The sequence below is a fragment of the Euwallacea fornicatus genome, chromosome 7, assembly GCF_040115645.1.
Source record: "Euwallacea fornicatus isolate EFF26 chromosome 7, ASM4011564v1, whole genome shotgun sequence".
In the NCBI taxonomy this organism is placed as follows: Eukaryota; Metazoa; Arthropoda; class Insecta; order Coleoptera; family Curculionidae; genus Euwallacea; species Euwallacea fornicatus.
Genome location: NC_089547.1, coordinates 3,230,889 through 3,257,112, shown reverse-complemented (window position 1 = coordinate 3,257,112; position 26,224 = coordinate 3,230,889). Strand labels below are relative to the sequence as shown.

General features: G+C 38.0%; 1 protein-coding gene across 7 annotated transcripts in view; it reads left to right on the top strand.

The window, feature by feature from the left end:
- bsk (mitogen-activated protein kinase dJNK) overlaps positions 1-26,224 on the top strand; it is a 45,786-nt gene that overhangs the window by 3,460 nt on the left and 16,102 nt on the right. For 3 of the 7 annotated variants that reach the window (XM_066283604.1, XM_066283602.1, XM_066283597.1), the window contains exon 2: positions 20,473-20,537. The exons of 1 other annotated variant lie outside the window; for it this stretch is intronic. The gene's annotated coding sequence lies outside the window, so the exon portion shown is untranslated. Of the gene's footprint in view, positions 1-17,637; positions 17,870-20,472; positions 20,538-26,224 lie in introns of those variants that run through there. 3 more of the 7 variants (XM_066283605.1, XM_066283603.1, XM_066283598.1) reach the window with 2 other exon arrangements.

The following is a 26,224-nucleotide window of genomic DNA, read 5'->3' as shown; positions in this document are numbered from 1 at the left end:
CTGCCTGTCTCATATTTCCCATATTTCAAATTGTGAATGTAAATGCTCATGTTGTGTTCATATTTATGGCCTTATTTCCTAAAAGCCTTTCATTTTCATTCAGGGAGTCGTATTTAGATAAATTTCTCATATTTATACAGGATCTATTATGATTTATAGCTTTAGCTCTTAAACGAGCTAAAACTGCAAAGGTGGGACAAGTGTTCGTCTGGACAAGGAGTAAATTTCTTCACTGATCTGGAAGATTTGAGTTCGCTACGCCTGGAAATTTTTCTTCCTCCTTTGATTTTTTCTACGGGACGCGTCATGGGGATCGAGTGTTTTTGAAGTAATCATAGAATCTTTGGTTTTTGATATATAATTTGGTTTTCATTACAACAACATGGTCGAAAACACAGCATTTTATGATCATGAACCAAAAATTACATGGGATATGCGTTCATGCAGAGCGAAGCGGATTTCTCTGTATCGCTTGCATCACCCTTTCAATGTTTTCTGAAGTGCGCCCAGTAGGTTGAGGACCGGGAAGCTTTTTTTCCATTGTTGGACCTCTTGTTCGTAGATTGTTAATCCAACGTAATATTGTGTCGCGGGTGGGAACAAAATAACTCCGATTAACACCGAATCTGCGCGGAAACTCACACTGAACTGCAGTCGCAGATTCTCCACTCTCAACAAAACAATCATAAACGAATACTCGATGTTCTAAAGTCCATGACACCCCCATGGCGCCATGAGCCAAATGAGAAAATTAGTGTCGAAGCACCACTCTTCCATTGTAAACGGTCGAGTGCTACTCGTTTCACAAACTCTTGGATCCCATGCCACACCCTGTATATTGTCATTAGTCTGTGAATTAGACGTTTGCAACAAGAAGGTTTGGTCGTGTTGGAGAATTGGTTCCTTTTGGTTCTTCGGAATTTTCCTTGTTGATCGGGGACTGGGGCAGGGACCCCTAGTAGATCATAGTTTACCGTAGAATTGCCTCGCCACGTCGCCAGAAGGGGGCTATTTGTCCTTTATAAAAATATTGTGTAATCTTAAATATGCAAACATGTTGGAAGGACTAGAGGACAGAGGTAGATGATCTTGAAGTGGATCGAAGGGCCTAAGTTCTCACTATGTGCCGTTGAAGTCCGTCAATTGTATCAGATTGAATCGATCCACTGGGGAGTAGAAGTTTTCCCAGAACTTCAACATCAAGTGTTTGCTAAAATTCCATATTCCAGACCCGTTTGCATCGGTCGTTTAGACTTCATTCGTAAGGGAGTGCGTTTTGCTTTCCAGAATTCAGAAGCTGGCCCTGAATCTTTTCATTACCACTGAATACAGTCAAAATTCAGCTAACGATTTTCGTTCGAAGTAATCTTCGTAAATTGAGAGTTTCATGGTGTTTTGACCAAGTTGAGAGTAGTTTGCCAGGAACTTTAACTTGGTTTAGAATTGTTCATGTTTTATGGATAGATTCGCCACTTGTGTGTAACTCCACCCCACAAATAACTGTTCCCACCGTTACATAGACAAGATCTTGTTCTTACCCACTGCATTCAGAACATTTTATCAGCAGCTCCCAACATTTGGAAATCGTTTAGTGTCCGATAGTCTCGCAAGTTTTTTGTATTCTTGATTAAACTGTAGATAACGTTTGGTTTTAATGTCGCACGTTTCCTGCAACGTTTTCATGGATTTTAAATACTTTTTAAATGTGCCCAACTCGACTTCTCCCTCGGGGACCTCTTGACACCATTGCGAGACAGCAACTAACCCACACAATCCGCATTAACAACCGTTTTAATTACATACTTGCACAACATGGTGAAGGACCTGGACGGAGTTTAATCCGAAATTCATGTGCCACATTTCCAGGCAATGCAATATGCAACAGCAAGGGGGTTCTGCTTTATGCCCCATGGCGAAGGACGGACAATTTTGCTGTTATGGGATTCGGATTAATTAGGTGGTTTTAAAATAATGTCGTTGCCGGAAAATTAAAGGACGACCTGGATTAAAATCATTGGTAAGAGGAAAGGAGGAAATGTTGAGTTCCAGCAACGCTAGATGGAGTTCTGGATAAGTTAAAATTTTTGGGGTTGTTTTGATTGAGGGGCTCTTTTTTCAGTGTCGATGGCTGATTTCTATCGACGTGCCCATAGAAACCAACCGAAAAATATGGCTTTCTTTTTGGAACCACCACAAAGTTCACGAGTCCAAGTGTTGAAATTTTCAGATGTTCAGATCCCATATGTTGGAAATGACAATTATTAAAAGTTCGCCCCGGTTCTCGGACCAAAACCGTAATACAGTTTCCTCTAATGTGAAGCCATTATCCACCCCCTCATCGCAGCCAGAATTCGGCATTTTATTCCATGAATGGAAGAGGGAACTTGGAAGTCGACGCGGGTCGATAACGGACACACCCGCGAGGCACACTTCTGCAAACGTTGCTATCCGCAGGCATTTAAGCTTTGCTGATATTATTAGATTAGTTTTTCCTGACGGTTATCGGATGTCTTACAGTGTTTGATGAAGAGATTTTGCCTTGGAAAGTTAAGCGAATGAAGTTTTATTTGCCACGAACTCTCCTAAGATGTGAAAATAGTCGGGGATTCTCTAGAGTTTCAGATTTGGTCGCAATAGCAGATACGACAAGGCGAAATTCTCGGATTGACGGAGCAAAAAGTTAGGAGGATAACAATTTTAAGACCATTTTCGATCTCTGGCAGCCAATTTCCACCATATTCACTGTTGACAAGATCCGCTCCAATCAAAACACCACTGTGAGAAAGGACTTTTGCTCGAGAACTCCCCAAGTGGACGAGATTTAATACAGGTTGTGCATCCATGATCATTTTTTATCATTGCTGTGCCGGTTATGGCGAGAACGGACGTGAAGTTTGATCTCATTCCCATCAGATAGGGGATGCCCATTTCTGTAACTCATGGATTTTCACATTTTTGCATTGGGCTTCTTTTTGCGGTCACGACGATGTATCACACGTTAGAGTTCAATCTTGCAGTTTGGGGAAAATTGATGGTGAACGAATTCTCTGGAGAACGTTTCACTCACCTGAGTACGGAATCAGGCCGCTGATATCCCGTCAGGGTGGCGAATGCGCATGGCGTAAAATTTGTTTCTTATAATTAAACCGGAAAGGCCACTCTTGGGAATCCCCTTAAGATTGTAAGGTTCAAACAGGACTTTTGTCACTTGCCTTAGCAAGAGGTATATTTATCATCTAGATACATAACTGATGAGCTCCATTTTCTCCTGTTCGCAAGGCATGTCATTCAACTCAGCAACTCAGTTTCCTCAAATATTTGTCAAGTACCTCATTAATTATCCTGACTATGAAGGATTCGTTATTCCCTTTCGAAAGCTGGCCCGTATAAGATATCGCGTTTTCCGTTTAACAAACTGAATGGTTCATTAGGCTGTCAGGTTGAGCTTGTTTGCATATCTTAATGAAAGAATTTTAAATGTGGATAAAACGCTCGCTGAGATGAGTGACTTTGTGCGAGGTAATCTGGAGTCCCATGTCGAAAATTATATACCCACTTATATACCCCCCATTATGCAAATTCCCATATGGTAAAATGCACTAAAGCACTATCTTTTGGCGTAATTTGCATGTGCATTAATTAGGATTATCTAGTTCATTCTTGCAGTTAAAGTCGCAGATGAAGTTTCGAAACTGGCAGTACGCAACGTTAAAATACGACAGAAATTTCAAAATTATTCTGCAGAATTTCTTGAGCGATTAAAGCTCACTCGTGATTAAAAATTTCTCATTTTTTCTCCAGAACAACATAACATAGAGCATCTAAAAATCTTGTTCGTACGCATGGATTTGTTAACGAAAATATTCGATTTTCGCTGTCAAAAAATTATTTTACTGTTTTTTTTTTAATTATTATTAACAAGAAATATATTTTTGATATGCGGACTTGTGTACGAAGCTTTCAAAGAATAAATAACAAAATTATTCAAAAAATTTAACAAAAATACCTCTTTTGATACAACGTTTTTGTTCGTACACTTGTTCTGAATAGCGCATGTTCTAATCTATTGTAAACTACTTTTTCTTCATACCGCACAGATGAGTAATATTTTATTGCATACTGTCGATTTGTTTACTGCTTTCATCAGTTTCATACAAAATGCCCAAACGAAAACAACCAAGTCGTGATTTAAAAGAATCTATTGTTTATATGATACTGAAAGGCTGTAACTTACGAAAGTTGGGTCGATTAACTAATAAAACACATTCTACGATTCAATATATTACAAAAAAATTTAAAAACGAAGGCACGACTTCCAATTTTCTGAGAAGAGCGAAGAAAATGAAGTTAGATCAAAGAGATGAACGCATGATAATAAACAAGAATAGGAAAAACCTAAAGGTAGGCGTGCCGCAAATTCCCCTAATGATCGAAAACGCGATAGGAAAACATATTTTTGACTAAACGATCCAACGTGTATCATGGAAACATGGTTATCATGGTAGGATCCCACGGAAGAAACCGTATATTAGCAAAGAAAATTGACGTAAGAGAATTTTATTTGCGAAGGAACATATGAATAAAGGTCAAGAGTTTTGGGGTACCATTATTTGGTCGGATGTAACGAAAATTAATCTTTTCCTGTCAGATGGCATCCATAGAGTGTGGAGAAAAGTGAATGAAGATAATAATCCTCCTAATACACTTCCGACTGTAAAACATGGAGGTAGATACCTAATGATTGGGGGCTGCATGTCCTCAAATGGAGTTGGAAATATGCATTTTGTAAATGGTATTATGGATAAACGTGGCTATATAAAATGGTATTCTAAAAAAAATGTAAAACGAATTGCGCAAAAGTTAGGTAGGTTTCAACACGATAACGATCGTAAGCACACGGCTTTTATCGACGAAAAATGGCCAATTTGAAATGTTCCAAAATAGTTAAAAACCCCTCCACAATCAGCAGACTTCCACCCAATTGAACATTTGTGAGCAATTAAAAAAATATATATACAAGGTGAGTCGGGAGGATCGTGCCAAACTTCAGGAGCGTGTTGTACATGAAAAATAAATGTAAAAAAACTCAAATGTTGTTATCCGATTTTCGTTTGTTTACAAGTTATAGCGTAAATAAAATTAAAACGTAAAATTAAAAAAAATTATAAATTTCATAAGAAATTCCATAAATTAACGTTTGGATATCATAGTAAATGTTCAAAAATATTGTCATTAACTTCTAAACATTTTCGGCTTCGTCTATGAAGAGCATTCGTTGCGCTCCTAATCGTTTCATGCCTTTCTTTAATGGCAGCTGCAGCATTTCTAATGCGTTGAATTAGTGCATCTTGAGTGTCCACTTTTACTCTGTACACTTCAGTTTTAAACCAACCCCACAAACAATAGTCCAGTGGTGTGAGGTCTGGAGACCTTGGAGGCCAACTAGTAGGGCCATCACGACCAATCCAACGTATTAATTTATGGAATTTCTTATGAAATTTATAATTTTTTAAAATTTTATGTTTTAATTTTATTTACGCTATAACTTGTAAACAAACGAAAATCGGATAACAACATTTGAGTTTTTTTCCATTTATTTTTCATGTACAACACGCTCCTGAAGTTTGGCACGATCCTCCCGACTCACCCTGTATATAAAAGAAAACATTAAATTTCATAAAAAACTGAATTAAAAATATTTTATCTCCAGAATGGAAGAAAAATCAGTTCTAAAATATGCAAAAAATAATTTTATTTTATGAATAGAAGATGTCAAGCGGTCATCGCAGCAAAGGGCTGCTCGGCAAAGTATCGATCAATTGTTGTTTAATCGAAAATCTTGTTTAGTTTTATATTTAAATTTAAGTGCACGAACGGAAATGTACGAAAATGAGGTATTTTTGATAAATTAATGATTCGTTTTGTTATTTATCCTTTAAAAGATTTGTACATAGGTACGTACATTTAAAATACATTTTTTTGTGAATAATAATAATAAAAAAACAGTAAAATAAATAAATTTTTAACAAATCCATGTGTACGAGCAAGATCGTTAGATACCGTATCTTTTTTCCGAAATATACCTAATACCGAAGGATAAATTAATCCCGACTAAAACGTAAATTTGCCAGTTAAAAATGCGGACATTTCTCGCTCTGGTGTATCATGGAATTGTAATGTGACAAGTAACTCTCAATGAAGTTGGACAAGTTGGGAATGGCCAAAAGGTCAATGGAGATCAGGCGTACTGGAAAGTCGCGGGAAAACTGGAAGCGATTGCTTATCATGTTTTGTGCGTTGTTTCTGCTGGTGCAAGTTCGCGATAATTCGTTTTTAACAAAGCAAATGTGATTGGGCGATTTACCTGTGCAATGGCACGAGCAGCACCATTTTTAAAATGAGCTCATTTCGTTTCAGGTCCACAGTTATTAGGTCGTGTAGTATGAAATGAGTAGATTCTCGAAATGCCACATTCAACTGCGAATAACTTCACTCTAAATCTATATTTGGACTTGACTTTTTTTTGTGGAAAAGGCACATTCTTCCTCTTTCGATCAGAGTTTAAAATGTTAAAAATTATTGAAAACTTTAATTTTTATAAAAAATTTTGTGCAGCCATGCAAAATAGTGAAATTCGTGTGTTAATGAAATATGAGTTTCACCGTGGAACCACAACAGCTCAGACGGCTCGCAATATTAATGATGTGTTGGGTACTGAAGTCACTTCACAGCAAACAGTATCTCGTTGGTTCATGAAATTTCGTTCTGGCAATTTTGACCTAACAAATGAACCCCGTGGACGACCTGAAACTCTAGTGGATAACGATCATCTGAAAGCCGTGGTGGAAGCGAATCCACGTCAAAGTGCGTTCGAATTTTCGTTAATATTCAGTGTAACCAAAAAAACAATGTTGACTCATTTGGCTGAAATTGGTGAGGTGAAGAAGCTGGACAAGTGAGTACCGCACGAGTTGAGCGACATACAGAAAGAACGACGTCTCGAAGCTTGTGCTTCTTTGTTGTGCCGGTATAATACTTGTGATGAGAAATGGATCCTATATGACAATACCAGACGTTCATCGCAGTGGTCGGATCAAGATGAACCACCAAAACATTGTGCGAAAACAAATCTTCATCGAAAGAAGCTTATGGTGTCCGTTCGGTGGTCCAACGCAGGTGTCATCCATCACACCTTCATGAAACCTGGTGAATCGATTACGGCTGACGTCTACTGCCGACAACTGACCGAAATGATGAGGCAACTGACGGTTAAGCAGCCAATCGAAGCGCACCGCTATTGTTGCGCGACAACGCTCGGCCGCGCACCGCGCAAGTCACCTTGGCCAAGCTACAGGAGTTGGAATTGGAAACTCTTCGTCATCCACCGTATTCACCCGACTTACCACCCACTGATTACCACTTCTTTCAAAATTTTGATAACTTTTTGGTAGGGAAAACATTCAACTCCGACGAGGCTGTCAAAGGTGCCTTCCACGAGTTTATCGACTCCCGGCCTGCATGCTTTTACACCAGGGGAATCAGTGAACTTCCCGTTAAATGGCAGAAGTGTATTGATAATGGCGGTGCATATTTCAATTGACAATAAAGACATTTCATATGAAAAAAAAATGACTAAAGTTTCAATTCAATTCTACTCATTTCGTACTACACGACCTAATATCACATTGTTGGTCCTCTAATCATTCGCAGGTAAGCGATGTCATGATAGACCTCGAAAATCAAAGTTAAAGGTGATTTCTTTTTTCCTTCCCGATGGAAAATTAAAAATGGTATCGAATTCACGGTAACATCCGCTTGCAGCTATTTTCCCCATGTGTACCCAGTGCCATCCCAAATTATAAAGCGCACTTCCGTTCATACCCCTGGCTGCGATTATTTCGAGGATAATTTGTATTCACCCTAAAAGTTTTATTAAGCAAAATCCAGTTCCCCCTTTTTTGCCAATTTCACACAAAACTGGCTGAAAACAACGGGCGAAGATCAATATTAGGGTGACAATTTTGTTGCGAACAACAAACAATGGCTGAACTTAAGTTAAAGTTGACCTTTCCAGACGGCAGGTGTACCCCCGTATTCGGGCCCTTACGGCCCTATTTTCGGTGCATTTGCAATTTTCATGAGTGCACATTTAGGCGATGGCGATTTCGAAAAGTTGCAAAACGTACATGCCGGAAGACGCTAACAATTAAATAACGTTAATTATCCACATCTGCAGAGTGACGCAGCTGTAGAGTGCGTCCCTTAAAGCCGTTAAGAAGCTTTAAACAAGAAAAGCGTATTTGCATGCTTTGCCGAAAGGTTCAACATAATATAGCATTAATGCATAAGCATGCACTTGGAGCGAAGCCAAATCTCAACGCTAAAAATGAAGATTAACTAGTTTGAATTAATCGTGGATTTTTTTTTATTATTATTTTAATTTTTTTCGTTGTTGTAAAACCGTGTAGCTCTTCCTGTAAAACCATAAAATTTGCATTTAATTTTTGTTCCATTGTGGGGGGCAGGCGGCCCTTGAGGGCGCTCGGATCGCTCGTATTTGTTCCGTGATAACACCACTGATAATTAATATACGCCACAGGAGTTCTTGGTCACTTTTTGCCGTGTCAGGGCCGAGTTCGTTGTCCTCATTTAAGAGGGAACACTATTCCCTGCCACATTGACCAATTAGGGCGTAAATGACCACCTTTCACGAATAAAGTTAACATTCCCATTAAGTGGAAATTGCCTAGGATGAGGGGTGGTGCTTTACGGACCCATTTCACGTTTAAACAGTTTTAGATACTCTTACGCTACGTTTACCTATATTTACGTAAATACTACGAAAACGGACTTCCAGCAATTTAAATTCAGTTTGCGATTAGAATATTTTATAATGGCCAGAATCAATATTGAGATTCCTATTAGTGGAGTTGGTATAAATGCTTTCTGTTATTTTCCAGGCAAAAGATCAATGCCGGGGTTTTAATTCAAAATGCAGACTTTTTGAAATGGGGCCCGACAGGGAAATGACGTAACGCAACAACCTTTCGAATGGCTGACTGCTTTTAGACGAAACTCGGGGATATAACTTGCAAAATTATTGCTCAAGATAATGTTTTACATTTTCAAATTGCAGTCTCTTAAGCTCCTTTCCTATTTTTTCAAGATTAGTTCCGGCTCAGTTATAGACCCGACTTAGACTAAACATAGAGCTTAAAACCAAGTCCGCCCGAAAATTGAACCTACAGCGTGTCCCGGGACAGATGCAATCAGAGCGTAGATGGATCAAAAATTTTTGAACGACATACGGGAGTCGAGTCCTGCTTGTTGTAAAACTGTGGTACACAAAAAAATGAGTTGATTCCGTGTTATAGAAGATGTTTCACAAACAAGTTTGTCAAGATCGTCATCAATGGACTGTCCCTATTTTTCAAGATGCGAAAAAATGTTGTTTAGAATGCTATCGTACATGTCCGTGCCAGATTCGAGCAATACAAAAGTATTTTTCGGAAAAGAGCGTTTTAATTTTGAAGGAAATTGGATTGCCCGAAACGGAGCAATCCGATGGCCGCCGAGATCCCCAGACCTTTCAATATTGGACTTCTCTCTATGGGGTCGGCTCAAACAATTGGTTTATGCCGAACCGCTTCCTGATGATGCAGCGGTATTGCAGCAAAGAATTACAAATCACGTGAACTCTTTAACGATGGAACATATTCAAAATAGTTTTAAGGAATTCGGACGAAGGATCGAAAGATGTTCCGATATGGCTGGTTACATCGAATGAATAATTACCGTTGAATCCGGCCACAACGAACCTCCAAGGGACTTGGCCTGTCGTTCGTTGTGTGCAGAGGTTCTCTTTAGGCGACCGAGGAAAAAAGCTTGTTGATCCGAAGTTTCTGTTTTAATCAAATGTCAAATTATACAATTTTTGGTTCTAGTAAATAGGCGTACAATCTTAAATGAGAAAAAAACAGCAAATACCTTAAATAAAATCGCAGTTTGGGCAGAAAAGAAGTACGTAATTTGACTCTGTACCTTGCGGTCCTTTAATACCTCTCCAGTTATTTTGTTTTGCAAAAAAGATCAGTCGCATTTAAAACGTTTTCATCTTCTGGATAAGTCATTTGTACACGATATGCCACGACCTTCGAAACAGAAAGGACCTATTGAACTGTGGAGATTAAAACTTCATCATTTCTGTCAACTTCCTCTTCATCACTGGAACTGTCTTCATATTGATCATCGGTCATTGTTCGAGCAGTGTCAGTATCATCAGGGAATTCAGAAACTTCCACGTGTTCATCAATCGTGTCGCATTCATTTAAATTAATTTCTTCCAAAGCAGAAGTTTGGTGGTTTTTGGTTCATTCCCCAAAACAGCAGCTCGCTCGCAGGAGCATCTCCCAACGATTCGGTATAACAGAGCACAAAGTTCCAGAAAATAATAAATATGATTTATTGAAACTGAATGTTTGCTATATACGAGTTTGTTATAACCGAATAAAAATACATTAGCGTTATGGAAACTTGAGCCAGATTTTTTGTTTGTTCGTCGTAACCGAGTGTTCGTTGCAGCACGTGTTGGTTACATCTGAGTTCTGCTGTATTCCAAAATGGCAAACCTGTTGCTAATTAGTTTGTTTGTAAATCTGATATTTTAAATTTTAAAATTATTTTTTGTTGTAGTGTTTACGCGGTGTTTGTTGTATGATTCAAAATAACATGTATTTTTTCGAAAAAAAAAACTTTTGTATTTGTGAAATTTGGTATGAACATATAAAATTTGGAATCTAAACTACTTTTTTGAGTCGAATTTTTTTGTGTTTTGAAAAAATAAAGGGACTTTCTTGGTGACGATTTTTACAATTTTGTTTGTAAGACGTCCTGCCTCACACGGAATCAACTCATTTTTTTACCATCATTTTACAACGGAAGGACTCGACCAGCGGACGTTGTTCAAAAATTTTTGGTTGCTCTTGTCCTCTTGTTACATCTATCCAGGGACGCACTGTAGTTCCGTTTAAAATAATGTTAAAATGGAAAGATTCCTTGCTTTTCTCGTCAAGTTCAATTCCTTGTCTTCTAAAGCACTGCTTGTACTTAATAAAAGCATTTCAGTAAATTAAAGATTAGAATTTCCCAACTGAGCTAAATCCTCTTTAATAACTACTATACCTAATCTGGACCCTTCAGAGATAATTGAATAGAAGCACCCTGTAGCTTCCATATCGATCCCATTAAATCAGTCCGAGAGCGTTGGACTGCAGAGTGAATGCTGTGACACAGTTTACTGTTGCGGTTTGCTTAAAAGGCTCGTGTGAGACGTGAGTGGACACAGTCCCATTTTCACACCCCGTTTTCGATGTGAGTAATCCACTTTTCAGGTGGATGTTTGATGTAGGTACAGGGTGGAACGTATTAGCTAAAAGAGGGATTTTAATTGAATTAATGTTTGTGCATGCCGTGACGAACGTCTAGTTTTATTTACGGGAAAGAGTTACTCTGCAATCCTCACAGCTTTAGATATATCCATCAGTTGTACGTAATCGGTGGACAGTCGAAAATTCAGAATCCACCCACATACCTGGCGCTGATAAATTACTGAGTGAGGATTGCAAGTCAAATGGAGTGAGTAGGAAGCTACAGCCAAACGATGAACCTCAAAGTAAACCGGCAATTAGAGTAATTGCTTTCTCGAATGACGTCAAAACGACGCATTTTGTCTTCTTATCCTTTATGGAAATTCTTAATGTTCAATAAATGAAGTTCTTGCCAATTTTCTGTCTCGTGGGAATTTCAAGAATTTACGGCCTATGCCAGTGAATTGTTGAAGTCAGAAAGCGACTCTGATGGAAATGAAAGTTTAATTTTACATTCGGGTATAAAATATACAAATGTTTTAATTTACAAATTCGGCAACATGGCGATTCCACCGAGTACCTAGCGGTACAATTCTAGTTCCTTTCTTCCCTTTATAAACCACTTTCAGCTTAAAAACTATTTTTCCCAGGTTGTGGATAGTGAACGTTAATAGAGGCTTAACTGAAACTGCACATTAACGTCCGATTTGGTGAAACCGGGGCTCTTCAAAAAGTACTTTCGGAAAATTCACACGCACCTGCCGCAAGTTTCATTTCCCTTATCCGCAAGAATGCCTACCGCGTTGTGTTTATACTGTAGTATGTATATCTGCGTTTTGCTGCATTTTTTAGTGTTTCCTTCGTTCTAGAATTAAATCCTAAAGCCCACGATAAATCACCAAATTCACCTAATGCCCGACCCAATCTTCACCAGTTTCAACAAACGTAGCAATAAAAAAATAATCATTAAAATTACCGTATATCTCCAGTTGGAAGTAAATGGAACGTTTTTTTATTAAATTAAATCCGAGCATCTTTAATTCTGAGTCAATATATTCCCAAAAATTGACAAGCTGCTGTTCAGTAGGGATAAATTCCAGTTAATTTAAATTCCCCATTTTAATTGGAAAACCAACAGGAATTATTCATAAGTCAATTTGCGCCCAAATTAAGTTTTTAGCCCCTTAACAAGGTATGCTATTACCATTTTGATTTTTGGCGTGAGTTCCTTATTCAAAAATTGAGATCTCTTGGCGTCAGGAAATTTGTAGTGTTTTGAAGAGATTTTGTTAGTTTTAGAATAGATATGGGTAAAGTAAAACCATACAAATTTTAGTTTTTTAAGATATGCGCAAGAGATATCCACGCGACACCTCTCCTGGATCAGTATCATTTTCAGTGTAAATGAATTCTTCGAGTTCAAGAATTACATTATTTATTACAGATTCACAGGATTAAATACAGGTGGTGTGAGGAAATTGTGGCCATAGTAATTTATTGCAAATACCTCTAGGTGTGTGTATGTATATGTGTCATTGCCTAGCTTTCGACGGTTCGTTAATAAACAGTTACTTGTTAATGTACACCGCACAGAAATGAAATTTAAAATGCCATAGCAAAATTGGATTTGTAATGAATCCGCGCTTATTTTCCGTGTGCGCTTACAAGGCCTTTTCGTGCATTTTACGATCTATAGGAACCATCTTATAATTTCTCCCTAGGGGGGCACCCCGTCCAGTTTCCGAAGCATTTTTTGACCGTACGGAAACGTCCTAAACTGCTTTTCCTGTATCTTATTGTGTCCATCAAAAGTCCAATCTTACGTTATTCGAACTACTTATCCGATAATATAAGCCCATTGCCTATTCCTAACACACCGCAAGTTTGCCCTTTCTGTATTCTATCTATAAGTGAATTAGCGGGGACTTTCAGGAATTTTCAGGATCCTGTCGGATGTCCAATAGCGGTCTAATTATTGTGCTTCGGAGGATAATTGGCCGCTTGAAGGACAGTAATTGGTTTCGGGACATTCCGCTGTGCAGTCACCCACATAGATAGATTGCCCTTCCGAATTTTATTTAAAACAAATATCGAGTTTAACTGATTAATAAAGGCCCCACAAGGGATCGCTTCGCAGAAGTGCAATATTTAATATGTTGATAAATGACTGTTTCATTCCAGAAATGACTGCGTCATTGCAAATCAATTTGTAAATGTTTGTTTCACTTTCCTGGAGTAGGGAATGTTTACTTATCATTAAGAGGAAATTGCCGACTTGAAATTTTTCCACTCTGCTCGATTCCCTTCTTGCAGAGACCTAAAGCTTGTTTATCAAGTCCGATATCCTGCATGGGCGGGGTAGAGATGGAATCACTGGGCGGATGATTCAAGTTTTAGAGAACCATTCAATGTGTTTTATCAATCATTCGGTGCAGTATAGTGAAGATAATCAAACAATGGGTTTTGTAATGTTTATAGATTCTTATAGAAACATTTGTCTGGAGATAGTTGCAGATAGGCCGTGGAGAATTAGTTACTCAGGGTAAACACGCGCTTTGTTCTGGATTATTTTTTTTCTGTTTTTTTTTCACGCAGCGGAATATCCCACAAATGCAGAACTCTACAGCTAAGCTTATTAAGTCGTACGTTAATGTGGTAATATCGTGAAAATAAGTTTATTTGAACCGTTATCTGTTACAAATCCATTGATAAAATTAACTTGGCTATAGCGTTAAACATATGAAAGGTAATAAGAAATAAAAAAAACACACACTTTCGTGGGATCAAGAGAGTGTGTTTTTCACAAGAGTGGGCTCATCAAGAGTGGTCTCCAGAACCTGCTGAAGAGTTTAAGCGCCATTTTGAACACAGCCTGTACGCTGGACTGCGAACGTGAATGAATTGGAACAAAAATTAAATTCTTTCAGACGCAAAATATCTAGCAACTTAATGCGCCTGGAAAAAAACTATATTTTATCCAGTGTTTTTCTCCATTCTCTGGATCCGTATTCAGATGTGGACAACGTGCAACTGCTAATTTTCTCCGAATATCAGTATGTTACACTCACAACTCTGGTTTATACTACTGGAATTTGATGATACGGACAGCTCCCTCATTTGCATGCTTTATTAGCAGCTATGATGTTCACTGCCGAAATTATAATTAAAATGTCTATTAGGTATGCAAATGAGGAAGTTAACAAGCCAGCGCGAATGAAGGGTATAAAATAAAATATGTTTTGCCAGGAATGGCGAAATATGATCAAAATAAGAGTTCTTTTAGATAAAAATAAACTTGTGGTTTTGCGCATTGTGTCCGCTGATTTTCTAACTGAGGTTTTCTTGCAGCGGTAATCCATCATTGTCACCACCGTCGCATGTGTATTCGATGTAAAGGCCCTTTTTGTTGCGAAAATGAACAATAGCCATTAAGCGTTTAAATGTGTAATTGCATTGTGTTTCTGTAGATTACTGAAACACTGGTCGAAGGCGAAAATCTTGCAAGGGCGAGATCAAAGTTGGGTGCTCAAAAATGAGAGTATTTAGTTCCTCAAACTTTAGCGCGAGAATAATTTGCATGGGAACGTTGGAATACGGGCACTAGTTTTCTGGTTTCAATTAAAATGATCTTCTAGGTAAAGTTAACATAATTCTGATCAATTTGCCCTGAGAGGGCCTAATCTGGTCTTTCATACCAAGGACATCCTTTTCATGGCAGCTACTTATCGCTTCTCTAAATATCTAGAGTTTTAATTAAAAAGGTTCATTTCTTCGGCTTATTCCTCATCATTGGGATTACCTAAAAATACATGAAGCAACTTTCTGCAACTTGCCTAAATTCCCCTTCCGCTTACCTTTTTTCTGACGGTGACGTTTCGAACGAGCCATAAACCACCACCACCAGAGTTCTCCCTCTGGTTTGTTTCCATTGGTGCTTGCGTAAGTTGCGGGGTTGTCGCGTTTCATGGATTTTTGAATAGAAATTACGTAATTTGGGATAATGTTATGTGCATGCCATGGCAGGTTTGCCGAAATCGATTTTCGTCGAGTGTCGCATTTATTAACATGTCTAATTGAGGGACTGCGATTTTGTCGGAAATTTTAAATTTCAAAGAACGTGAGGGTTTTGGCGACATGAGAAATTGCCATATTTTCTACTAAATTATGACCAACTTTTGCCGCATTCAGTATTTATGTCATTTATGTAACATCTGCTAGTCGAAAGTTGAAAGAAATTGCTGGTTCCTCTTTCGAGATATCTTCACGTGGCATCGCGACTATTTATTGCTAAAACTAATCTTTTTGGCAGGACTAAAACTAATTTACGTGATAAATCTGGAAATATTTTAGGTTTATCACGTAAATTTCATATTTCATTTTCTCCCGTTTTGCCTTTAGGTGGAATTTGGCCGGATACGCAGCGATACTATGGATGTAGCGGTAAATCTTTTATCCGAAAGATCTCAATTAGATCCAAATATCGCTTTTGACGAATACGCTGTGACTGCATTCCTTGAGATTCTCGAAAAATTCTAACTGTGATTCCAAGATATGGTCACTGATTTTTTTGAATTTTTTTTGAAGTTAGCAGCTTTTTCATTCATTTATTCGCTGATTAAGAAATTAAAAAAAACTGCATCCTAGATATATGGAACAATGACTTTTTTTGTTATGCTGTGTATAATGGTGCGCTTTATTTTGGTAATAGTATTAGTTGGACTGAGTTGTGGTTAATGGCAATTACAAGAGAAGTTGAAGAAAGGAGTAGAAATGTTTGATGAATCCATTTCATTTGAATATGAAAAAATCTAACCCTGCATCCAAGGTACGCCAACAGCTCTCCTACCAGAATATAGGGGCAATAGACATTTGAAGGAACATCCGAATGTACCTGTATACGCTCCAAATGACGTAAATGTCACATATAAACCCAATTTAGCTTTTACGGTGGACATAACGACTCGTGTGCGTATGTACATATGTACCCAGGGCCGAGCCACGTATACATCGATCACAACGTTATAATATTCGGAAACTTCCGGATTGGAATCAATAGGCACTTAAAACAAGACCGCGAATGTATCCGTATCTACTTAAAATTACGTAACCGTTAGACGTAAATCCAATTTGGTGTTTACGGTGGGCGTAGCGATTCGTTAACCCTGGGCAGAGCTACGTCTAGCACCAAATATAACGTTCGGATATCGGGAAACTTCCGATTGCAATCAATTGAATTAAATGAAAAATTGAATAAAATACAATGAAATTTATTTACTAGCTTTAAAACTTATTCCTTCGATTTTGAAAGTTCCTGGATATAACGGTTTTGCAATTATCACTTTTAAGGCTTTAGAACTTCAATGACAGTATCAAGAGCCAATATAGGGCCCACATCTGTCTATTAATAAGATAAACAACATTTAAAAAATTTCGAAATATCCGTATACCAATTTCTTCGAAAATTTAAGGAATCAGTCGGAGTTTTTGAGATCCCAATGGTAAACGATGAATTAGAATCGCCCCATGCAGTTTTGTTTTTGTTCAACTTGTGTTATAGACAAAATAAAACGAAATTATGGCGGACGTCTACTAACAGACAGCTCAGACTTGCGGCAGACTCGCTCCGGTTGTTGAACTAATGGGGAATTTGGGCATCCAAAAGCATTTTGAATTATAACTGGCAAAAGCTATCTGGATGAGGCGAACATGGCACGGAACGTCACAATAAAACACAGACAATGAACAAAGGCGGCCATATTGTTATACTTAGTGCCCACAAGTGCGGGACTTCGAATACGCCATGATTAACGTTCCGCTGGCACCTTCCTCCTCGATCTTGAAAGAAAATAGTATTACATTTAAAACACTATTGTGTACTAAATTTATAATCTAACTTTTCTTTTTTTTTTTATAGAATCGATTATAAACATAATGACATTAAGTTGTGAGTCATAACATTACAAATTATGATCATCCCTCAAACACCTTGTTTCTCGCAATTTTGGCGTTTCCCAATATTCTCCATTAATATTTCATATCCAACTCAACGTCTTCCGAATTCATTATTTATTTATTTCCTGCAATTCATCCTATTCCTCTCTCTTCAGAAGTGTTTTCCGCTTTGGCAACATCGCCCGCTTATCACATGTTACATGTGGCTGTGACGCCGATGTTTCGGTTCAGTAACCGGCTTTTGCACGTGCGACTGCGCATGCAAGGGCCGGTCGATATCCAGAAACAACGTGATTTTGTTTCTTATCGCGGGCGGTTTGAACAATACAGTCGCGATAACACCTTCGGCCTCTGAAGTTTCGTTGGAAGTCCGCGTTTTTTTACTTTGGCGATGAAGGTGGTATCATCGGCGTTATAATGCGTGTGCCGGGTCGGTTGGTTAAATCGAGAATTTATTCGTATGTTTCACATTCAGATCTCAATGCATTTAAGGGCTGGTAGTGCCGTGTAGGGCCGCTTTTCTGGGTTTATATTCAGACCGTTTTGTTGAGGTAATATTTTAGGTGCATATTTCATTTCGTTTCGTAAGTTCTGTTCAAACCGTTCTGCCCTCAAGGGGGCAGTTTATTGCTTGTGAAATATTAATAGCTGCCGGTCTCGATTCTCGGCCACAGCATTTTCCTCCGTTGATTGCAGATTTTGACATAAATTGCTCCCAAAGAAACGTTTTTTTCTTGGGGAATACTGGGTATTCGGGTGTGAAAGAGCTTTAACGACTGTGTTACGTTGGCGCACAAAAGCTTGCCAAAAACGACTAATTGTTTGATTTGGAAAATCCAGTTTGATGCGTATCAAACGACTTAATTGCCTTGACCGGATAAATACATGGATTTCGCTCAATAACGAATATTCATTTTCCGAATTAGAGTTGGGCACAAGAGCTCAATAATTCGATATTTTCCAGAACTAGTCAAACTAATTTTGAGCCTTTTTTGATTTTGTTTGGCAAGACTAACATCTAATCACTAATAAAATAATAATAAAAAAAAACAAGTAGATTCTGTTAAAGTTGGAATTCGAAGTTATCCGAATGCGGAAATCTTATCACTATCGGTCACGTCGCTCTAAATGTTACATCCAAAATATTTGAAATAATAACATCGCTGTTGCGCCAAACGACACAGGCCGGGTTATTCACTTGTCGTATCGCAGAAGACTAATTTTAGCAAAAACAATTTTAAAAAGTTTACATTCTCTACATAACCATCGATGCAAATGTGGGCAGGAGGCGCCACTTGATTGGAAGTGCCAATTTAGGGAATTTCCTAGGTTGTCAAATGAAATACTACTTGACACATTTGATGTCACACCATTTCAAATGAGCTTTCCGTTTCGTTGTAAAAATTTGGTTTTATTTGGTTGTAGTAGGAGAAAACACGTATTAAAATGATAGATGCACTAAAGTACTAAGTAGCGTTCTGTAAACGAACGACACTTGTTCAGTTACTTTGACAATGTCAAGATTTTCATGTGTTCTACAATTTGTATTATAATATAATTTTTTCTTATTTAAATCAGTTACTCCACATATTACTTGAAAATAACAATTTCGCAATTAGACCACGAATGGTACAACTCCGTATAATAATTTATTTTAATTTCTCTTTTTGCTTCTTAACTTGCGTGTTTCGGCATAATTCCGAAACATGTAAAAACTAGGAATACCGGAATGTATTCCTATTTTTATACGTGCCGATGCGAATTTTGGTGGAATGTTAATTATCTCGAGGACATTAATTCTACGGGGTTTCCCAGTTTGGAAAGTTAATTCGCCAATTCAATTAAGGTAAAATACCTCATGCGGGTTTTTGATTTGATGTTTTCTTTATAACAAAAAAATGTATCCTATGCAGACTTGCAGAACTTTCTTTTTCCTTCTTTTCCTTGCGGAGACACGGAAAAACAACGCGTCTTGAATCATTACATCAGCGATGCAAGTTAATTCGACATTCGTCTCCATAGCAACCATCTTCATTAGTTGGCTAAGTAAAAAATGCGCTATATGCGTCTCGACACTAATCCGTTATTCGTTTTGCTAATAATTATAATAAACACTTGGTACTTTCATTTCTTGAATGGATTGAACGGGATTATGAAGAATATCTGTTTATTTTTGGGATAAGTTGCGCAGTGTATTTTTGGAATGAGTTGGGCAACAGTTCAATATTACAAAATTTACAGTAAAATGGGTTTCTATTATAGGCCGCAAATAGAGGTATAATCAACCAATTTATAAGCAGAATGAGCTACATCATCACCTTTTCGATTCTTTCGAATTTATTGAGTAACAGTGTTTATTCAGTAACGAAAGCTCGGTAACATAGTAATTCAGTAGTATAAACAATTGTTTAGTATATTTAGTGTAAGCAAGATTTGCAGGTATGAGGTGTGTGTTCACTTTGCCTCATGTAAACAACGATTTTTTAATCAGGATCATTTCAGATTATTCCAAACTCGATTGCCTAGTAATATCCTCTCGTAAGGCTCGGCGACCTTTTTTTTTGCCGGTTACGAGGGCACCGGAGGGCAGATAAGGGTTTTGAAAACCTTAGCCTCAAAAATCTCATTTTGCAGCCTGAAATTAACCGTTTGTATTACATTAAAAGTTCCCCGTTCCAATTTTCGGTTTAAGTTAAAAATTAAATTTGCAACAGTCGCTTAAGCGTAAAATTATGTTTTGAAACCTGGGGCGCGCCCTTTTTGCCGAGAAAGCTAAATTAAGGGTCCCGGGGTAATTATTGAGGAATGGTTTTGTCTAAGTTTGTTATCACAAACAAAATTGGTATTTTAGTCGAAGTTTTATCCAATTTTAATATGATATTACCATTATACCGTATAAATATAAGTAATAAAGAAATCATTTTTAGCTGTTTTGGTATTGGTAAATATTGGGATGATTGCGATATATGATAAATACTGAAATTACTATAAATGGTCCTGATTGTCGACTGGTGATGTTACAATATTCCGGCGATAAAATCCATTGTTACCCGTATTTACTCAAAATTAATTGAAGTCCTATTTGTTAGGTTTAATTTGGATTAATTTAGATTTATAACATTCAATATATATTTAGTGTTATTTTCTTTTTCAGTTAATCCCTTTTCCACTAAAACCATCAGTCAATTGCCACTCCACAGTCCACAGTTAATATTAGTGGTAAGTGTGCGATTAAATACATTAAATTTTCAAACAAATTTGTATGTTTCCATCCTTTATCACATTAATTTGTCACCAACCTGGTACATCCTATGTAATCGTATTATGTGTGTTTTACTCTTGGCAATGAAACCCGTGAATACTAAACCTTAAACTTAAAAAAGTTTGAAACCAGCTTATCAATATCCACTTCCGAATTGCCGCATTTTGCTTTTCCATCGTAAATTCTGGCAAATGTGTTTGAAATGTTGCCAAAAATGTTCCCACTCCCAATGTTCGGCCGAGGTTGGAAGTGTCGACAAATTCATGCTTTATTTCAAGCCGAATGAACAAAATGCCAAAGGATCCTTAGGAAAAAATGTGCTCTTTATAAATTTATGTCTAATCGAATTTCCCATATTTTGGCAGATTTGTAATGCATGCCACTTAAAATGGAAAAGTCAATAGGTTTCAACAAAACAAGCATGGGGAAATCGTGGAAATGTGTAGCCGGGCGCGACGGGGGTAAATATATTGATGTCTGGAAAAGCCATTTTCCGACTACATATTCAGGATATTGCAAAAATTGCAACTGTATGTAGGATATAAAGAGAATATTGACTATACACCAGTATTTCCCTTAATAATGGATAAAAATAGACGCGGACAATAAACGACATTTGACAATTGAAGCACAAAAATTTTGAATTAAATCTGCACATTATTTCAGGCTTGAAAAGGGTCTTTTTTTGCACTGCTAAGGTTGAAACCGTTCGGTTTTGTTGCTGATAAATTCTCTTTAATATTTTCTCTTTAAATCGCTTATTTCCAACCTATTTGTTACCCTGCTTATATAATTCAGTCAGGCAACCGCCAATGAACCTGCCAGCAAACGTGTATTTACGGCAAATAATGGCCACATTATAGTGGATATATCGGCCCTTACAGTATTTTTGTGAATATGGCATCGTGAATAATACCATTGTGTGTACACAAACACATTTAATTGTGTGGGTGTCTAATTCAAAGAATCGTTAGTGCAATTAGCGGGCGGCTAAACCGTATGGTGTAAACAACGGAACACACTCCTGGCTTCTACTGCTGAACCTCCACCAGCATCCGTTTTCGCTTCATCGATATCTTGTTGGACAAAGGAAGTACAGAGGGGCCCTAAAATGTAGAGATTTTTAAAACACCTCGTATCTACGATACCAAGATGGCGGCGAATTTTATCGTTACCATTTCTTAAATTCGACCTTTGAACCGGCTTTGTGGAAATTGCCAGGCGTTCGTGGAATAACTCGACAGGTACGAATCTTCTTAATTCGAAAGCATCGCTCGTTTTCCATTGAACGGATGAGGTTCACCAGGCTTGTTCTAATACCATTCTTCCCTTTGTGGAGTTCGGTAACGTCTATCTATACATTGCTAAACGATAAAGCTTCTTTCCTTTACTGACAGCTATTGTTAAGAGTAAGTCTGCTACACACAGCTGTATCTTTCGTGTGTAGCTGTTATGTATTTTTTTTTATTCGGTTCTTCGTTTTGAATACGATATGCGTGCGTGTTGTATATACTGCCAACGAACGCCTCAGTGCAGATTTGCGAATGTTTTTGCAATCTAGAGGGTTTCGATATCCCTTTTCTCTGTCAAATGCATTCCAAGTTTGGAAGAAACATTTCCATCCCTTGTTCCAAAATGCCGGACTAGACCCCTCACGTGCCCAACACACCCCATACCCGAATTGTGTATTGTCCACATTCTCCTGACATTTATGCGCCAAATATTGAGTAATTTTCTGCATTTATTACTTTGCAGTACGATTTAGTAACTTGACTGAATCGGTGGGATATTTTTGAGTACCTTCCTTCAGCCTTCCCCTATAACTCCCCCTACACTGTCTTGTAATTAGGCACTTTTTTGCGCTGAATATTCGCCACACCATCTCTAAAGCCCTTCAACTTGAACCGAAAGGGGGAAATTTTCCGACTTCATTTTTCAGGTATTTTTTCCCGGTGAAGGGTTTTCCGTAGAAAATTCATCTATAACAAAGGATTTCGAGGAGCACTTTTCCGCTTTACATTGTTATCTTTTCGTTACCCCGTAATCATATACGCATAGGCAGGTACCGAGACACCAAAAAAAGGTCTCGGATGCTCGCTAGGAAGCCAAGAGCTTCATTATTGAACATTCATTGCTGTTGCTTTGTTTTGATTTCAATTTTTTAGCAGAGAAATTTGTCGCACACGTTTCAAGTGAAAAACCACGATTTTTTGATAGTGAGGCATGCAAGTTTTTGGCGAAAATGTGCATAATCTCATTTCGTTCTCTTAACTTCTTCTCGTTTGAAACACTTCAAAAACGCTTTTTATGCAGCACTCAAGCCATTCCAATAGTTTTAGCGAACTTAAAGTCGAAGCAGGCAGCCTTTTCTACTTAAACTTTACTACCATTGAACATGAAGCATCTCAAAGAGGACGGTGATTTACGGAATTCGTACGAGACTAAGCACCTGAAATAAAATAGATTTGCCACTTTTTGATTGTACTAGAGAAGTTTGTCGATTAGAAAGTCTCTTCATCGGCATTAACGACTGTTATCGATTTCACTGGTGTCCAGTCCTAAAGGTGACGGTCATGTACCGGTCCCAGGTAAACGAGAAAACAAGCTTTCCGACCTCGTTGTTCGGGGGGAAACTCACTGTGTTATTGCCCTTTTTGAGTGAGCTTTCAATGCTCTTCTGTCGGCATTAAATTACAAGAAAAATATTCGTCTTTTCAGCGAAATCTACTACTAGAAACACGAAAGCAGACGAGGAAGTGGCTCGTATGCAAATATTTGGGCAATGGGGAAACAAAAGTTCGGAGAACATTAAACATTTTCTATGCAAAACTTCTATAGTATATTTCGATGGCTCAGTAAGCTGCAACTCATGCGTACATGAAGTCATATGTGTGTTTCTGATTCTGCTTGACGGTATGTTAATTCCGTGGAGTTGGAGTAAGTGGTCGAACATGAAACTATGAATTATAGAATTGAAGTTGAATTTATGAAGGTTGATCTGGGAACTGCGACTTAAGCTGAAGCTCACGTCTTCTCAGTTTTCACATCCGTGATGCATCAGAGGCTCCCGGAATGGTGTCCGTTTGAGATATTCCTATTTTGACTGAAATTTCACTACGATTTCTTTTGTGCCATTTGGTTAAATTCAACAAATTAGAAAATAATTTTTTTACCTCTTTCAATCGCCTCTGGGCGTTTTTTCCAATCCATCTTAAGGCATTAAAGTGAAAATCTCCTTCGAACTTTCCACAACCCCGCACCCTATCTTGAAAAACTTGTTAAAACGCCCAGATAACAGATACGTTTGTGTTTCAGAAAAGTTCGGGGGAACCTAATCCGGGTCTTTGAGTTGTAACCAGATCGAGACACATTGGAGAATACTTTTAACACCAACTTTGCCGACCGGTGTCTTCTATTGACTTTTTACGGTTAGGGGCAATTGATTAATGACGCCTTTGGAAAGTTTGCCCTCCCACTTTGAACGTTGATTGCTTTCCACATTCGTCTTCTTTGTAATTTTCGATTTTTTTTACGGACAAAATAAAGAGCATTTTGTCAGAATTCAGGGGGATTTGTTCGTGTGTGCTCGAGGTAATCACCCTCCCATCTCATCATTCTTGATCTTTCCGCGTGGCAGGTTTTATTAAAAACAGCATATAACAGGGCCAATTTTTCAAGTCGGCTTTGCGACACCCTCCCCTAATAAAAGGAACATAAAAGGGAAATTCCATTCGCATCGCCCTTAATATTATTTTCGACTTTGACTTTGCGACGTCCGAGGGGTTTTGTGCCTCTTCCTGGTGCTGGTTTGTTTAAAAATTCGGGAAGTAGTATCTTTTCCGCCTTAAAATTGGGGGTTTTGCAGTTAAAATCGTTATAAAGTTAAAGCGGCTTCTCCGTCGTAATCGCGACTCGTATGAAATTTGAATTTAAAATGCGTTAAAGTCATGTATAATAGGACTGCAACAATACGTTTTAAGGCTATAAAATGTCTGTTTTTATTTGCTGGAGAGGTATGGGGACAATAATGGCTGAAGCGAAGGAAATCGTGCGCTGTGCCCGAAATACTGACGCCCTTGATCAGATTTTTTAATTATTTTTTAAGCCTCAAAAACCGCTTCGGCACTCTTGGCTCTAGGAGTAGATGCACCATTTTACATAAATCTTTTCATTCGAGGTTCAGTCTTCCTGTTCGTACACCATATAGCAGTAACAACGCTTCGGATTTATCCGTAATATATATATTTTTTTATTTATATTGACAGGGAAAACCAATTCTAATGCCTAAAAGCTACATTTCATTGACAGGAGAAACCGATCTGCGGCTGTGAACCTACCCTCTTTGTAATTCTAAGAGCATTTTCCCCGATTAGGAAATTCGATATCAGCGTAAAAGGTTCAAAAAGGACTGACGTAGGATGAATTCCGGAGATGTTTTAGCTCCTTTTTTTGCCCTCGGATAGATATTTTTTACATTTGATATTTTTGGGAAAGAATTTGTAGGAAACTAATTAAACGTTGAACCTTTTAATTCATAATTAATAAAGCGAAAGCAGTGTGTGTGTGTGTGTGTATTAATTAAAAATATCAATTTAAGAGCGATGATAAAGTGTTGTAACGTCGCTTTTAATTTTCCCCCATGTTTTCATTTTTTCCCCCAATTATCCAGCGTTTTTCCAGCATTTTAAACATAATTTTAAATCAGGCGTTGCCAAAATGCGGAGGCAAGTCATCTCCCGCTTGCTTTAAGTCATTCAAAGAGCCCCCGTCTCAGTTTATTAGAATTAGAATGGACGAATAATTGCGAGACACCAACCGAACAGTTAATGGAGGTTTTCCATTGCATGCCAGCCGATGCGATGGTTTCTAAACCAGGTATAAGGAGAGAGAATTCGATCCTTTGAATATTCAACTATTTCCTTTTCATATTATAAAGACTTTCATTCCCGGTTAATTGCTTTTCTTTCCTCAATCATCTCAAGTAACATGAAACCTCTTTCGATAACGGCTGATTGATTTGGATTGACATAATTTAGGTTGGGCAATAACAATCGGTATTTCCCGGGAAGCAGTGATTTTCAATAATAGAACTACCAGGCACGTACGTCGTTTCAAAAATGCAATTATGCTGGTTCCAAAACGAATAATCTTGTCCATTATTATTCACCGTTAATGACATATTAGCTAAATCCAAAATTCTGCTTGAAAAGTCCCGCTTATGTGCGAGCGGTATTTCGACAATTGGGGTCAAACTCTGCATATTTTGTACGGAAGATTGATCCGATACTTTGGAAGACCCGCTGAACCGATGACCGACCTCGGCGCCATATTGGAAAGTTTAGGTTCGTTTATTCTCTTTTCACGTCTCTACATCGTGAGGGTTTGTCCTGGTGAAGCTTGTAGCTCTCGCGCTCAATACGAGCAATGCAACTGTGGATCTCGTGAATCAGCCGCGATTTGAGGAACTCCACAGTCGTGCGTTGAACCTGATCTGATCTGACCCAGTACTCGATTTGTTTTTTAAATGAAATTGAGCCCGCTCAGCGCCAAAGTGGCCTAACCTAGAAATCCGATGGTTGAGAAAACACGATTCAAAATAACTAAGTTTAGTTCATGATAATTAATCATATCAAAGCTACCTCGA